Source organism: Ambystoma mexicanum, chromosome 10, assembly GCF_040938575.1.
Source record: "Ambystoma mexicanum isolate Mex_15411 chromosome 10, UKY_AmexF1_1, whole genome shotgun sequence".
NCBI lineage: Eukaryota > Metazoa > Chordata > Amphibia > Caudata > Ambystomatidae > Ambystoma > Ambystoma mexicanum.
In genome coordinates, this window is record NC_090932.1 from 1,279,902,457 (window position 1) to 1,279,918,588 (window position 16,132).

The window sequence follows — 16,132 nt, forward strand, 5'->3', positions numbered from 1 at the left end:
ACACGTCACTAGCTGAACACTCGCAACTAGAACACACACGTCTTAAAAAATCCTTCCGCCCCAGCCCAAACACGCCACACCTATTCCCCTCCTGGGTTCTTTGGGCGCGTTTTCACATTTCTTGCCGAGCATTTAAGGGCACCCACGCCCGTGCTTCTACCACACGACCCTTCCCACGCTTTTAGACACAGATGAACAACAGGTCCAAGACCTTCACTCTTTCCAGCTTTAGATTCCCCTTGCCCCGTTTTCTCTTCTTTTACTAGTCTATTCTTTCCCACTGGTACCCTCGCCACGCGCCCGCCAATCTACCTTCATCTAAACTGACCCCCTTTCCACTAGCATTTTTTGTTAATGGCCTCCCCCATCATCCTAGGTAGTCTGTACCCTGCTATTTCAGATCACTCTTGCGGGAAGACCTCCTCAAAAATCTTTCAAAGGAACTGTTCTGCAAACATACCAGGCGATAATTGCTTTTCAATCTCAACTGGGACTAACTGTTCTTTAGTTATCACACCTGAGAGGAAGCGCCCTTTTCCTGCCCCACCCAAAAATACGTATTCATTGCCTTTCTTGCATAAAAACTCCTGCACTTTTACCATCTGTCCACTAAATACCAACCCTTTTACTGTACCCGCAGGAGTTGTTCCCAGTGGCGACTCTACTGGAAGTGCAGTACCCTGTTGTGAGTGCCCCAAAGTAAACTGCCCTTGCGCCTTCTACCAAGGAAATAGCTGCTTCTGTGCCACATCCTCTGGGAAAACGTGTCCCTCTGCTTCCTTTTCACAGGGTTGCTGCCCGTGCACTTCCTCCCCATTCTGCCCTTGCACTTCTGCAACAGAAACCAGCTGCTCCTTCGCTTGTCCTACAGAATTTACATGCTCATCGTCCCCTGTCTCAGGCCATTTTTGTCCCTGCATCCCCCCCCAAACTAATACCTACTCCTGTGCTTCCTGTTCAGGTGATGCATGCCCATGTACTTTCTACTCTAGCAACTCTTGCCCCTCGCCTATCTCCCCAGGAAATACCTGCCAGTTTGCTATTTGTGCAACTAACAAATGTGTCAACAACATTTCCCCAGCAAATGCTTGCTCACAAGATGTCTTCTCCAGGAATGCTCTCCCCTGTTCTACCTCCTCTGGGAATAAGGATCCTTGCACGATGCTCATAGGTAGAACATATGCTTGTCCCAGCTCCTCAGGTACTACTAACTGCCATGGCATGTTACCAAATATCTGCCCAAGTAATGGCTGCTCGGGGAATACATTTCAATGCAATTCAACCTCAGGGAATACTACCTTCCCATGTGATATAACCTCCAAGACCACTTACCCATGTACTTGCTTTGTAGGAAATACTTGCCCTGACAATCACTCCTCTGGGACTAATTGTCCCTATTTTACCACGGGGAATTTCTGACCAGTTTTCAGGTTTTTCCTCCCTTCTAATAGCTGTTTAATTGTTTCTTACACCTTTGCTATCACTCTACTAACCAATTCTGTAACTATATGCCCGTAAACCTGGCTTAGTACTTCTTTTCAGGGTTACTTGTCCTTACTTCCGTAGGATTATGTCCTTCTCCTTGCTATGGTAAAGATTTCCTCTACTAATAGCAACATGTCCTGTATGTTCTACTTGTGTTTCATTCCTCCATTACCTCGCCCAGGATATCCCACTCTGTCTCTATGACATAAGCCTGCAATCTGCTTCCTCTGAAGAGATTGCCTTTCTACTGCCATATCATCAGCAATGACCTTTCCTCGGTTATGTCATCAATGTTTACCTGTCACCCCTATGGCATCTCTAGCCACCTTCTTTGCTCTAAGCACAAACTCAAAGCCTTTAATTATCGCTTTAGGATCCCTATGTCTCACTGGTGGTTGCTTATTGTCCCTCCTGTGGTTTACTTGTGCAACACCCTCCCTCACAACACCTTCCATTGTGATGACTAAATACTTGCTCTACACCCAAAGAGATAACCAGTCGCACTGCCTTCTTTTGTGGCTTACTGTCCCAGCATCAGGTACTGCCTTCCTTTGTTCCTTTTGTTGTTATTATAATAATCTCATTTCATATTTTGTGATCAAGGATTATATGTCTGCAATGTCACTAGAGATGTTTTGCCAGGCTGTAATTGTATAGAGATTGTTGTGCCCAAGGCCATGCAATGACTACATGTCTGCCATGCTTGTTCTGCATATGGTATTTACGTCCTGGCCTATTTTCATAGATATTGCATGACCCTCTGCTAATTCTTGCAATGATTACCTGTTGTGAATTTTCTTTTTGCTTCCTAATGACATGTTCATCCGTATGCTTTGTTTTTGACCAAGAAAATCCTCGCTTCCTCCTCGCTGAGAAGTTACCATTACAGTGGAGTGGAAAACCTCCATGGGAAGGATGACCACCGTTCCGCTCAGTACCCAGTTGAGACTTTTTGTAGCTTCAAATCATTATCCAAATGAAAGGTAAGAAGAAATGCATCTCTGTTTGTAGCCAACCATTTAAAAGGTAATGGATGAATGCCCTGCGCTAGCATTCATTTATTTGACTTTTTTGTTCGCAGACTGGGAAAAAATCACAAGATGACAAAGCTTACAGAGACATGAAAAAACATTGCAACATAGAGCCTCACCTCCTGTTATGGGGTCGGCCAGTCTGGCCCCACTGTATTGAGGGTGCCCTGGGAGACAGGGCGGCCTGTCTGGGGATTTGCGCACACTGTGCCTCTGGACACACTCGCAGGGAGTTGGGCTGCATCTGGCGAGCAGAAAACTGCTCGGCCCTTTTATTAAGGAGCACATGTGACCTCTTCACATGTGACTAAGCACGCACCCTCTAGTGGCGCGCTTAAGTCACGACATCCCATGGCAATGGTAAAGACAAACAAATGACAATGATAGTAACTTGTGGCATTGCACATTTAAACCCTATACACTGTACACTTCATTTATTTCAGTAGTCCCTGGATGATGATAGGAATTGCAGAATGCTGGTTGTGCTGGCAAACTGATGATGAAACGTTTCCTTACTGTGTCCACTTTAAGCATGCGGACATGCCAGATAGCAGTTTCGGACCCACATCATTAGTCACTGTTCTTTGGTTAATATGATACATATATACACTTGACAGTTCCTTTATTAGTCTGGTGTCATGCTGGACGGAGGGCGCACCCTCCGCTGCCAGGCAAAGCTGCACCCATGTATACTGGAGGCACATCTACTGCGTGGGTTTCCATTGCTAGGGTCCTCCATTAAGGGCGGGGACAGCTCGTGGCACCGGTCGAGCCGTGTCGCTTGCTCTCCCCCCACCCAGTGGAAGGTTATTATTATCGAGGCAGGAGTAATTTCACTTAATGCAGCAGCGGTAGAGGCTGCGCACTCTCTTCCCCAAGTGGGAGCCGTTCAAATGAATGCATTGGAGGCCATGCCGTGTCCATTCTCCCCCAGGCGTGAGTAATTTAAATCAATGTGGTGGCAGGGGCCACATTGCGTCCTCACTCCCCCCGGCGATATGTAATCTGTGGTAGTGGGCTGGCACAGGAGGGGCAGTGGGACATCGCACCAACTCTGGGCCCGCAGTGCTGGGAGCCGTAGTGCAGGATCACTTGGTGTGGGGAATGGGCTGCAAGCAGCAGTGAGGGCCACACCGTACTATGGGTCCCCCGGGCGGGAGGGTGCACCGGTCTTGGCTCCCCCAGGTGGGAGATGACTGGGGCAGCAGTCCAATACGCGCCAATGTCAGGCTCCCTCAGGCGGGAGTTCATGGCAGCGTGTCTGGGCCATGGCATCTTTATAGGGGGGCTGCAGGCAGCAGTCTGTGCTACGCCACTTTCAGGCCCCCATGCAGGAGTTCTTCCCATCACCATGCTCCCCTAGGCGGGAGTCAAATAAGGCAGTGGCTGTATGGCCCGTGCCATGTCCTCTCTACCCCATGCAGGAGTGTCAGTGTGGAGGGGGCAGCTGCAGCCAGCGACCAGGGTGCGCCATACTCAGGCCCCCATGCAGAAGTTCTTCCCATCAACATGCTCCCCCAGCGGGAGACAAAGAAGGCAGCGGTCGTCCGGGCCACGCCATGTCCTCTCCCCCCAGGCAGGATTTTTGACGAATCAACTTCTGGGGCACCACTGGTCCAAGGGATGAATATCGGTTTCTAAACCATCAATCAGCCCCAAACCTCTAGTACACCAGAAGGGATTCAAACAGATTGGAAACACAAGTATTATAAACCTTCTTGTCCAATTTTGGTAACGTAGACAGAATGGCAGTCTTATTTCCGCAAGGTCGTCAATCGTTGGTTAGTTGCAACACAGTGAAAATACAAAAATTACCCAATGATAAAAGGGACTGTCCAATCAAGGTTGTATAACAATATCTACTTTATTATTATTACAACAGTTCTAGCACACTACAAAATACAGCCCACCCTCTAAAGGAACACAGAGGGCGAACAGATTCACGAAGGAAAGGTATGCACTCTGGATATTGATAGGAGGGTAGTCGGTAAAGCAATCAGTCTTAACTGTTCAAGGTTATTTGGTTTCAGCACCAAGGGTGAAGGGGTTGTAAATGTGACTAGGGGCTTTCGCAGAATGAAGGCACCATCCTCATACACGTGTCCCAATAATTACACACCCCGTTAGGGAATAAGACCAAGAGAGAAATTGCAAGGAAAACGAAATTTATATAATATTAGTATGCTAGCAAAGAACTCTGCTGCCCGAGAACTCTCTGCCAAAAATTACACGGGCAGCATATTAAGAAGTGCAAACGCCTCATAAAAGACTATTTTAGTCTAAGGCCAATGTCTTGTTGCTGGTTGGTGGGGAACATATAGATGCGCCTGCTCCATAGGGGATGCCAGGCGCCTATTGGCCGTCGCTTCTCAGTCGATCTTGGTGCATGTGGGTCAGCTGGGTTCATCTTCGCAGCAAAGGTCAGTTCATGCAGATGTTACATTTCTAACTAATCTAAGCTAAACAACAGGAACCGACAATTTATGAACAATGGCAGATACCTAAGCATCATATGAAAGAGGGTCTTGTGAAGGAAAAGACTAATATATGGACATGCCGACCTCCACATTCAGGGCTTCATTGATACCGCAGTTCCCGCACCCAATGGTCTCGCCGGGGGCTTGATCTACCGCCTACCTTCCCTAGTGCCTTATTAGTGAACAAACGTGTGTGACTATTGAGAGAATATATTGCTGCCCAGGATTAGGTCTATGTTGGGTGTTCTGGAATGGTCAAGACGAGGGGGTTAGATGTTTATCAGCATGAAAGGAATTTGGGGCGTCGGGACCGGTGGGCTCTGGCCTGGTGGGGATTGAGGGTAGTTTAGTGGAGATTGATCGGCATTTGTGCTGAGGCCTGTTTCTGTGTCACGCTCTCTGCATAGCGCATTCTTCGAGCAACGATACTAGGAATTTGCAACATGTGAGAGGGCAGGGAACGGATGGGCTTCCGTGGGAACAAGGCTTGCGCAGAGCTGGCCTGATGTGTGGATGGCTTGGTCCCTCTGCGAGAGAGGCCAGGGGTGCGAGTGCCGCAGCCTCATAGAGTGGTGGTTTTTGGGCCTAGTAAAAGATGGCGTCTAGGCTTGATACAAAATTAAGTTTTTAGTGCAAAGGCATAGGCGTTGTTATTCATCTAATTCCCAGATGTTGTAAGGCTGTTTGCACGTGTCGTATGGGTAGGAGTTTTTCTCCTTTCGTCTTACCCACATATTTTGTGATTAGGGGGGTCGGATGGGACCATTTCCTTCCCAACATTCCCCCTTTCGTTACTCCTACAGTAACAAATACCCTCCCCCAGTATTTCTACGTTCATGAGCCCTTCTTTCTGCTTCCTCCCAGGCAAGGCTGCCCTTTATGGGCAACCACGCTCGACATACACCTCTCAAGCGTTCCCCACGTCGTGCATATTCTTCAGGATTACAGCTCATATATATACATCCCTCCTTCAACTCTACCCACACCTCTTTGTAATTTTCAAGGTTCTGTGGTTGTGCAATAGTTGTGTGATGATAATTGTACACCTCATCCCCAGTGTGGTATATTGCTACCATGCAGTATTTGGGTTCATCCCTCTCTCCTGTTTGTATTTGCGCTACCCGAGTTTCGTGAGGCACCTTATTACTATTTCTATTTCCAATTGCCACCATCATTATTGCACTATTAGGTACTGCCTTTGCACAGCATCGGAGACCTAACTGGCACACACAAAAAATTACCAAGATGAGCACGATGATAGGGATCAGCATCTTCATAGTTGTCCCAAGACATGAGGGTACCCAGCTGAATGGCATGTTGATCCATTCATCTTCCTGCACTCCGGCTTCCTTTTTCATTTAGGAGCCCAGCTAGTGGACTGCTGCTATTACGTGTGATAGTGTCCCATCATCAGCATCAGCAGAAGGTATGAACGTGCAACATGAACTCCCGATCATTTTGCAAACGCCGCCCTCCATACCTGTGAGGAGGTCAAGGATTTACCGGTTCTGAATCGTCAGGAGTCGGAGTGCTCTTAGTTCCACCTTGATGATGTTAAATCCTTCTTCCATGTCATTCGCCAGCTGGATCAGCTCCCACCTGATGATCTGGAGCCATTTGGTGTTCGCTCTTGTTTGAATGCTGGAAACAAGGGAAGCGAAAAAAGTCCCTGCTGAGTTGAAAAGTTTGTATTAATTTGGAATTTCTGCCAGTAGATCCGATGATTCTTGGGACAAGTAGTTTGAGGAGCGTTTTCTTCAGAACAGGCGATCATGCCGCTCTTAGTCTGATAGTATTCGAAAGATGGGGGGTGGTGCTGTTGGTAGTGTCTCTGTGGGTCCTGGTGCTGTTTGTCCATCTGAAGACACAGCTCCCCCCTTTAGGTGCTCCTTAGGTGCCACCAGCAGCACAAAATGCAGTGTTGTGAGAGCGCAATAGCCCCTCCAGGATGGTGGGAGGTGCAGGTATGCCTTTTTGCTGCAAACCCAACAATAGCCCATTAGTGCTGCAGTTCCTTTTCAAAGGTCTGGAATAATGATTGTTCTGTTGCAGTGTTTGTTTGTGCCCATTGACCCTTTTCCCTTGCCATAGAAACACAGTTCATAATTTTCTTCTTGCTGTACCTGGATCGGTTTCTCAAGAGTGGTGGTGACCCAGGTTAGTTTCGTGATGTGCTCCGTCCATATGTGTGCACATGTTTTGTCTACAAAGTTCAGTCTTTGAAAGGCCACGGAGCCCCTTTGCCTTGCACATAAAGGTCGATTCTTGCCACTTATTTTCTGCGAAACTTGTGCCATCGATAGCCAGGAACGGTTCTTTGAAACATTTATTGTCTTTTGATCCCATTTTGCATTTTCTGTCGTCTGGTGGGAGAAGTTTCATTTTAACAGTTCGTGCCTGAAAGGTGCCCTTCATCCTACATAGTGCAAGGTGGATGAGACATTGTGATTCGTCTAGGGGTACCTCTTGCGGTACTAGAACTTTGGGTGCCCCAGATACTTGCAGTATTAAAGAGCATACCTAGCGACTCCCATTGGTCATTCGCCTTCCTGAGGCACTCACGTCTGAGTATCAACTGTTAGATTGCTCAGGATGGCGAAGGTCCTCCACTTTATCTAATCCTAAGCCATGGTAAGCATCATATTTGTACTGGCATGTCTGTCTTCTCCTTCCTGTACTATGCATCAGAGATTGTCGTTTCCCTGTCAGTCTTCTACATAATCTATCGTTGTTGCATAGTGACCACTGTACATTTGATGGTAATAGCTGGACCATTAGGCAAAAGCACAATGTGGATTGGGAGCTGCTACACGCTGTATTGGTGGTGGCAGGTATTATGGATTATTCACTGTGCAGCAGGGAAACATCAGTATTTACATTCACTCATTGCTATACCATAGTGGAGAAAAAGGTACTTGGTTTGGCATTGGGAACTGGGGTAAATAACACATCAGACATTTCATCAAACATTGAGGTAGACATCATGGTAGGTTTTGAGGTAGTTTGCTGAACTGTAAACATGGTAAGGGGTGGCAGCGTAACATTTGGTACATCAGGTATATTTTCAGTCACATTATATACAGATAGAAAAACATTTGGGGTTACTTTAGTTGCATTTTTGTGTAGGCTTGTTTAATTCAATGACATATTTTGTATTTTTGTATTTTTATTGTTTTATATAATGCCTTAATCCAAGGTGCTATATAAAACAAATAAATATTGCTGCTGAACGCCCACTTGTCCCCCCTTCTTTTATTTGGGACCCCCAGATAAAAGATGGTCCCCAATAAAAAACTAAACATAAGAATCGCAAATAATATAGCATTGAAGTGCAACCCGCAATTATAGCTATACGCACGGATTGCACTCATTTTATATTTACCGCTATCTAACTGAACAGAGGTATTGAGCGGCGTCAACTCCAACATCATTGCACCTATAGAGAGGGATAAACCGGGGTGGGCATTAATAGGAGTCTTGATGGGATATGGGAAAGAGCGAGAGAGAGAGAGATCTTAAGCCTTCAATATGCACAAACCCTGAATAGATTTCGGTTTAGTAAGCTACAGTAATAAGAAGAACTTCTAGTCACTAAAAACCCTGGGGTTTTTGCTGCATGTGTTTTCGGAAGCACACGTGTAAGACTCTTAGAAGGATCTTGCCCATCACGGCAGAAGCGCGCGCGGTGAACAGTATTGTTGGAGAGCGAGTGGAGAAGGCAGCATGGTGTGTTAGACAAAGGAACCTGCGAGTGTGACAGGTGCGTCATTCCCAGTCTCCACAAGAGGAGTGTTGCCATAGCAATGCCAGCGGCATAGATACTAGACAAACTGGTTTCACACAATGCAGCTGATCATGAAAGAAAGATGCTACTTTAAGGCTGATTGCCAGGGGCTAGTTTTCAATAAGCAGTATTCATTAAGGAAGGCAGTTTTCTTGTTGATTTTACATAAGGACTCTAAACTCAAAAGGCCATTACCAAACGAAGGAAAAAGAAAATGCACAAAAAGGTAGTAGTTAAATAGCAGAATTAGTTATTTAGAAAATAAGAAACAGCGGTTGGTAACATGTGTGGGCGGGTCTACCGCCAAGGTTTGACAATCTACGATTTAATAAATGAATGACTGCAACATTATCCCTTGTCTCCATGCCTCACTGCATTGCATAATTTATTAGCCAGTCTTGTACATAACAATGACGACTAAGGTATAATACCTGCTCGTTCCTCAGCCAGACCTGCTTCATCTCCCGTTTCGCCTTGATCGGCACTCCCACTGTGCTTCGCCTCGCGGAACCTGTCTACGGCAAGATGCCTCATTAAACCGCCCGTCCACTCCATCCACGGCCTGCAAGTCTGCCTGTGGTGCGGACAACAAATGCTTATTACTCTGTCTCTCAAAAGATGAGCGCTCCGATCACGAAACAGGCATACGAGCTGCACGCCTACACCCCATGGTACTTCTATATTGCAAGGCCTGCAAGCCTCATCCTCAACAAAGCTAAAAACTGGCACCAGATTCAATGCTTTATTCAGTGTGCTATGTCTGGAAATTGTTTTATTTGTCTGGCATGGTGAAGATCGGCACATCATCCACAGCCTGTGAGCACGTGGGCCCTGCGAGGAACCGGCAACGCTACATCAAAGGAGGTGAGACTGCATACACTCGCAACCTGCCCATATCCCATGGCAGCCCAGCTTCACACCATTAAAGAAAGAGAAAGGTACCAAGCTCCTCACTTCTAGAAGCCCGTCACCATGTCAGATGGGAAAGGTGTCAGCAGCTCCTCAGCTCAGTCGCCACCCTCCCCCGTGCCTTCCCAGCCCACCAGGGAAGAGGGGAGTCATGAATCATTGCAACTGCAGGCGGTCCTGCCTTTTGACATATCCGACACCAGCAGCCTGGCGCCACGCTAGAACAGATGGCTTAAAGAGCTCAACATTTACATTGATGCAACTGGTGTTCAAGAAGAACGCTGTGTAAAAGGAATATTAATGCACTCACTAGGTCCAATAGTACGGGACATTATGTTGGAAATGCCTAAAGGCACCACTGACACTTTGCAGGGCATCATTGACTCATTGAACAATTATTTTGCTCCACTAAGAAATGGAGATTATGAACAACGCATCTTCCACACGTCCACTCAAGAGAAAGGTGAAACACAGGACAGTTTTGTCGTGCGATTATGCAAAAAGGTCAAGTACTGTGACTTTGAACACTACTCAACAGCCGAAGCACTGAAATCACAATTGCTGGTGCTCTCAATGCAAAAGGAATCTCTGGGCAACATCAAAATCACTCAGGCAGCATCTACAGCACCCCTATGTCAAATGAGGTCTGCTGAAAAAACAATTAACAAATATCAAAGGAAGTGATATCGCTGAAGATATAATTTCCCTCATGTGTGCCACTGTCTAGCCGTTGGCCACACTTGTGATGGGTGTGTGGGTGAAAATCAGTATGCAGAAATGTCAAATATTTTCAGAGGACCGCCAATCACAAAGAACCGGTTCGAAAGAGTGAACACTCTGACCACAGGCAATGGAGATCTCCCACCAGCAGATGAAACCGCTCGTCAAGCAGACGGCGAGAATCCGCGCACAGAAGCAGATGTCAGCGGGACAGAAGGAATGATACCTGACGAGCGCTCACACTGGAAGACACAAAAAGAAGGTTGACATGCCATACAGTGAGATATGTAGAAGCCTCACCAAGACATCGCAACACATCCGACTCATCATCACCCAGTGGTGATCGCAAGCGAGGATATGTACATGCGATAGGTAACAAAATGGCTACAGAATACAGCCCAGCATTATTATTACAAGTGAATGGAAATGCCAGAGAATTCCTGATTGACGCCACCGTCAGTGTGTTCAACAAGGACACATATCAAGGACTAGGAAACAAGAGACCATTAAAACCAGCTGACATTGACATCTATCCTACGGAGCAAACACACCACTGGAATGCAAGGGCATATTCAAAGCCACATGCACTTATAAAGACAAAAAAGCAAAACTGAACATGTATGTGGTAAAAGGTGAAGTACCAAGCGGCAGCATTCTCAGCTTTAAATCTGCTATACAAATGGGCCTGGTGCACATAATGTACCAGATCATGACCTGAATCCCGATATATTACTACATTTTCTACACATCTGGGACTCTTTCACTACAAATGACTCAGCTTGGGAGTGTCCTCAGCAGCTGAGATCTTCCAAAATGACATACATCAAATAATTAAGCACATTCTGAAATTTCTAAACTACAGTGTCGACATATTCGTTTTTGGAGTAACACAATAAGCACACGATGATGCACTATGTCGAGTGTGCATGGCACTAGAGGAGGCCAATCTGACTTTAAATGCTGCAAAATGTGAACTCAGCAAGACAACGCTCAAGTTCTTTGGACATATGTTTTCACAGGATGGACTGAAACCTGACCCTGACAAGGTACAAGCTCTCATTGACACACCAACGCCCACGTCAACATCCGCTGAAAGATCTTTTCTGGGCATGGCCAGCTATTTTACGAGATACACATACGATTTTGCCTCCCAGAGCACGCCCTTATGTCTTCTCACTGGGAAAGTGCAAGATTTCATGTGGTCAAACGACGGCGAAGACGGTTTCCAAGGAATCAAAAGGCGCATTTCCTCTGCCTCATGCATGGCATATTATGACCCGGACATGGAGATGGAATTTACCATGGACGTGAGCCCCGTCGGCCTAGGTGCTATCCTAGCCCAGTTCAGACCGGACTCTTCCTCCTCCTCTTCACGCCGCATTGTAGCATACGCTAGTGGTAGCCTGTCCCCCGCAGAATAACCATACTCCCAACCGGAAAAAGAAAGCCTGCCCGTCGTATGGGCTTTTGAGCACTATCATCTATTTCTATATGGTCGGAAGTTTACCATCGTCACAGACCACCAGGCACTCACAACCATTTAAGGCAAATCAAACGCCAAGATGCCTACTCACATCACAAACAGAGGACTCCAGCTGCAAGAATACTATTTTACTAAATTCTATCACCCATGGAAGGACAACAACCCCCCTGACTTTTTGTCCAGATATCTGCTGCCTGCGAAAGAGGAAACACAATCCACCAAAGCAGACCAATACCTCAACTATATTGTAAGCAACACCCTCCCCAAATCGCTGACCATCCCCGAAATTCTCAACAGCATGCACCAGGACTCAGTGCTCATGCAAGTCAATGACCGGGTGTCCTCAGGGAGATTGCATGAGTCGAACAAAGGGGAGGTGCCCACGTCTGAAACAGAATGGAAACTGCTCAAAACATTCCATCTGCTGAGAAATGTACTGTCCATCTCGACCCAAGGCCTGCTGTTGAATGAAAATCGAATTGCCATTCCCGAGACACTGCAAGACAGGATAATCAGCATGGCTCACACCGGGCAAAGGGGAATTGTCTCCACCAAGAGACAACTTCGAACAAAGGTGTGGTTTCTCGAAATGGACACACAAATTGAGAAGGCTGTAGAAAACAGCATCACATGTAAAGCCGTAGCACGTCACACGTTTCCCGAACCACTGAAAATGACTACCATGCTATTACAAATATGGGATGAAGTAGCAGTCGATATGTTTGGACCTTTACCAAAGGGGAAGCACCTACTGGTCATCATGGACGAAATGTCGAGATTCCCGGAAGTACACTTAGTACACTCAACAGCAGCTCATGCCGTCATGCCAGCCTTGGACAAAACATTTGCAGACTATGGCATCCCAACCATTGTAAAGTCTGGCAATGGCCTACATTTGAGTAGACACGATTTTGCGATGTTTGCTGAACACCTAGGCTTTCAACATCGGAAGGTTACCCCTTTGTGGCCACAAGCAAATGGTCGAAAGGTTAATGGCCAACTTGAAACAGACTCTTCAAGTATGCTTCATCACGAAAGGGTCATTCGGTGACTATCATAACACTCCACACAGTTACAGTGGACTGTGCCCCTCAGAACTGATGTTCGGCAGAATCATAAAAAACACTCTTCCACAGCCTCCCAACACGGTGGTGGCTGCTGACATGGAATCAAAGGCTTGGGCTAAAGAAGAGGGGAGCAAGGCAAAAACAAAGAACTATGCCTACACTAGGAGGAAGGCTAGAGAATCAGAGATGCAAATAGGAGATCAAAGGAAATGCCTGCTTTCAGTCCTGAACCCCTGACAGTGACACACATCAAGGGATCCATGGTAACAGCAGCAAGCCCTGGCCACCACATCACCAGAAACTCTTCCTTCTTCAAAAAGATTGGAAGGGGAATATGAGAAAGTGAAGAACCTGCCATCTCAGAGAGTTTGTGAGACAGCTGCTCTGATTTCACGGATGGTGACAGAGATACCAACGACAGTGACAGTGTTCTCACTGTGGCCTAAGGTCTGTACCCTAACATCTCAAGATGGATTGAGGAAATGGGATAGACGAGGATGTTATTTCCAAAGTGGGGGGATAGATGTAATGTCCCAGGTTTATGTTTACAGAGGACCCTTTCCATGTTTGAAGCCAATGGCGGTTGGCACATGTGTGGGCGTGGCTACCGCCAAGGTTTGGCAGTCTACGAGTGAAGAAAGCAATGACTGCGACATTATCCCTTGTCTCTGTGACTCATTGCGTGGCATCATTAGCCAGCATTCTACATAACAACAGAGGACTTGAATACAGTTTTATTGTAGGAAAGGAACAGCAGCATCCATGTTGAGTTTAAAGCACACACAACATTTCAAGCAGTCTCCAGGCACTACAGTAGAGACTCTCAGGTAAGGGGTGGAATTGACTATGGGATAGGGGAAGCTGAGTGCTTAGAGGTGTACAGAATTTTCTGGAAAAGTGTGCATTATTCACAGGTTTTGTCACGAAGAAGAAACCCAGCAGAAGAATATTCTGCCATCTGCGTTTTTTATTTCATCCACTTCCCGTTTCCCCCCTGTGAAGAGAGAATGCCACAGTGACTCGTGCGAGTTTCCTGAACCAGGACCTGCATAGCTCTCAACTCACACGCTTTTGGTGGGTGTCACCCGCCTTGTAAACAGCCGACTCACCCGCCAAGCCTCCTGCACGCCCATTAATTTCAATGGGCCTCTCACCCGCCACAAATAAAATCGGGTGTTTGCATCCGCCTTTGCGACACAAATGGTTGAGAGCTATGTACCTGGCACTAGCGAAACCTAGAATTCATGCCATGCTTACGTTTATACCAGGGTTCATTAACAACAGCGTCTTGCACATATGTTTGAAATCTTCACTGGCCTCTCATGATGCAGGAAGCACGGACTGAATCTGCCAAGGCCCCTACTGTCCACTGATCACCGCCAACTTTCTTCCGTGCACTGCATCATCCGTCACAACATCCATATTTTCTAGCTGGGGGCTCAATGTGCAGGTGAGTCGCTCTCTCCTTTTGCCTGCTTTCTTCCTCCAGTCTGGCAACATACTTCTTCCCTGGCTTACCATTGGGACGACGATACACGTCCCTGTGCTTCTTCCGGTCCCAACTCTGCCTTCCGCCTCATGCTTTTCTGCATTCTCGCTCGTGGCACCAAGCAGCCAGTGCTAATAGCCTTAATGGTGGCTGCTGGGGATTTAACCCACAGGTTGTCTTTTGCTTCACTTGAGCCTATCGCCCTGTTACCAGCGGGGTAAGTCCCAACAGGAGGCCATTAATGCTTCATAACTGCATATGTCGAATAAACATTTTCCCATGTTGCTAAATGCATTCTACATGTGCATCAATCAGATATTCTGGGAACAAACGCCATCTTGTTAGACTTGTAGTACTAGAATGCCAGGATGTTTCGATGCAATCGTCTCTCCTAAATTCATTGGAGAGTATAGATGCTTTCATTGTATTGCCATACTTGGATCAACTAAGTGGTTTGCCCTGGCAGCGGCATATTGAGACTCATTGAGGCTAAGCTTTTCGATGTCCAGCTTATGGCTTTTTTTGTCACACTCCTGTTTAAAGAGATTGTACATGCAAAAAGTATACAGACTTATATAAGCCTTTACATAGCCGCCAATTAAACATTCCCACGTCATATTTGTCCAACGTGTAGCCAGAACCATTCTGTTCAAGTAGGAAAGCCTGTACACCATTGACAACAATGTATAGCCCTATTCAAGTAAAGGAGGACGAGAGGACTGGTAGTTGGAATCTGGGTTACAGGGTGACCCCTTCAACTGAGGGCCCACCGAGTGTCTTCTGCAGAGCGGTTCAACCCAAGCTAATAGCCTGAGATAATCAGTCAACATACCCTCTGGCTCCTCCTCGAAGGAAGCACTTTTCTGTTTTACATTTTTTTTGTGGACATTTTCATGAGGAGAGTACATTATCACATTAGTTTCAGGACACAAAGGTGTACCCCTTACTCCCAACAGTTTACTGAACCAAAGTTCAGTGTATCGTGTATACCCTCTACCACACAAAGCATGCATCAAAACAGGTCCATTTCATTATCCAACTCCTCTTCCCATCCACCCTTCCCCTCCCCTGACCCCCCCTTTAACCTAAACGATGGAACATAGCAACAAAAATAGTTTGAATGAGTGGGAACTCGTGTCACGTTTAGAAAGGCATGGTTTGCAGCACGTGCCTGACATGAGTGTAAACATTTGGCTAACATCAGGAATAGACTATGTAGAGTCATAATGTTAACCGCATAGTTTTTCTGGGCCATCTTTGCAGCTCTTTAACTAGGCTGGCAATGAGCGCTGTATTGTTCCAAGAATGGGAGCCATTGCATGTCGATGTGCGAATGATATTCAAGCAATACAGTAGCCAGACTTCCCATGTTGAACAATTCATACGCTTTCTTCATCCATTCCCCCTCAGTTGGTAAGTGGCGCCTCTTCCAATGAAGAGTAAGACAAACTCTACATGCTAAGAGCAAGTTTCTATGCAAGTCAGATAATAGGGTATATGCCTCTCCCTGGTCTTCAAGACTGAGCAATATCAGTAAGGGGGACAATTGTCTCTCGATCCCCTTAATCCATGCTAGTACCTGCCTTCCAATAAGATTATACCATGGGGCACTCCCACCACATATGCTAATATGTATAGATCATGTTACAATTTCTCCAACAAAAGGTGCTCACATTGGGGTACATTT

The 16,132-nt window shown here is 46.5% G+C and overlaps 1 long non-coding RNA gene across 1 annotated transcript in view; it reads left to right on the top strand.

Moving 5' to 3' along the window:
- Positions 1-44: 44 nt before the first annotated feature.
- Positions 45-16,132, top strand: part of LOC138493319 (uncharacterized) — a 255,392-nt gene continuing 239,304 nt past the window's right edge. The window contains exons 1-2 of the long non-coding RNA XR_011276376.1: positions 45-2,023; positions 2,334-2,468. This is a non-coding gene — a long non-coding RNA (uncharacterized lncRNA). The remainder of the gene's footprint in view (positions 2,024-2,333; positions 2,469-16,132) is intronic.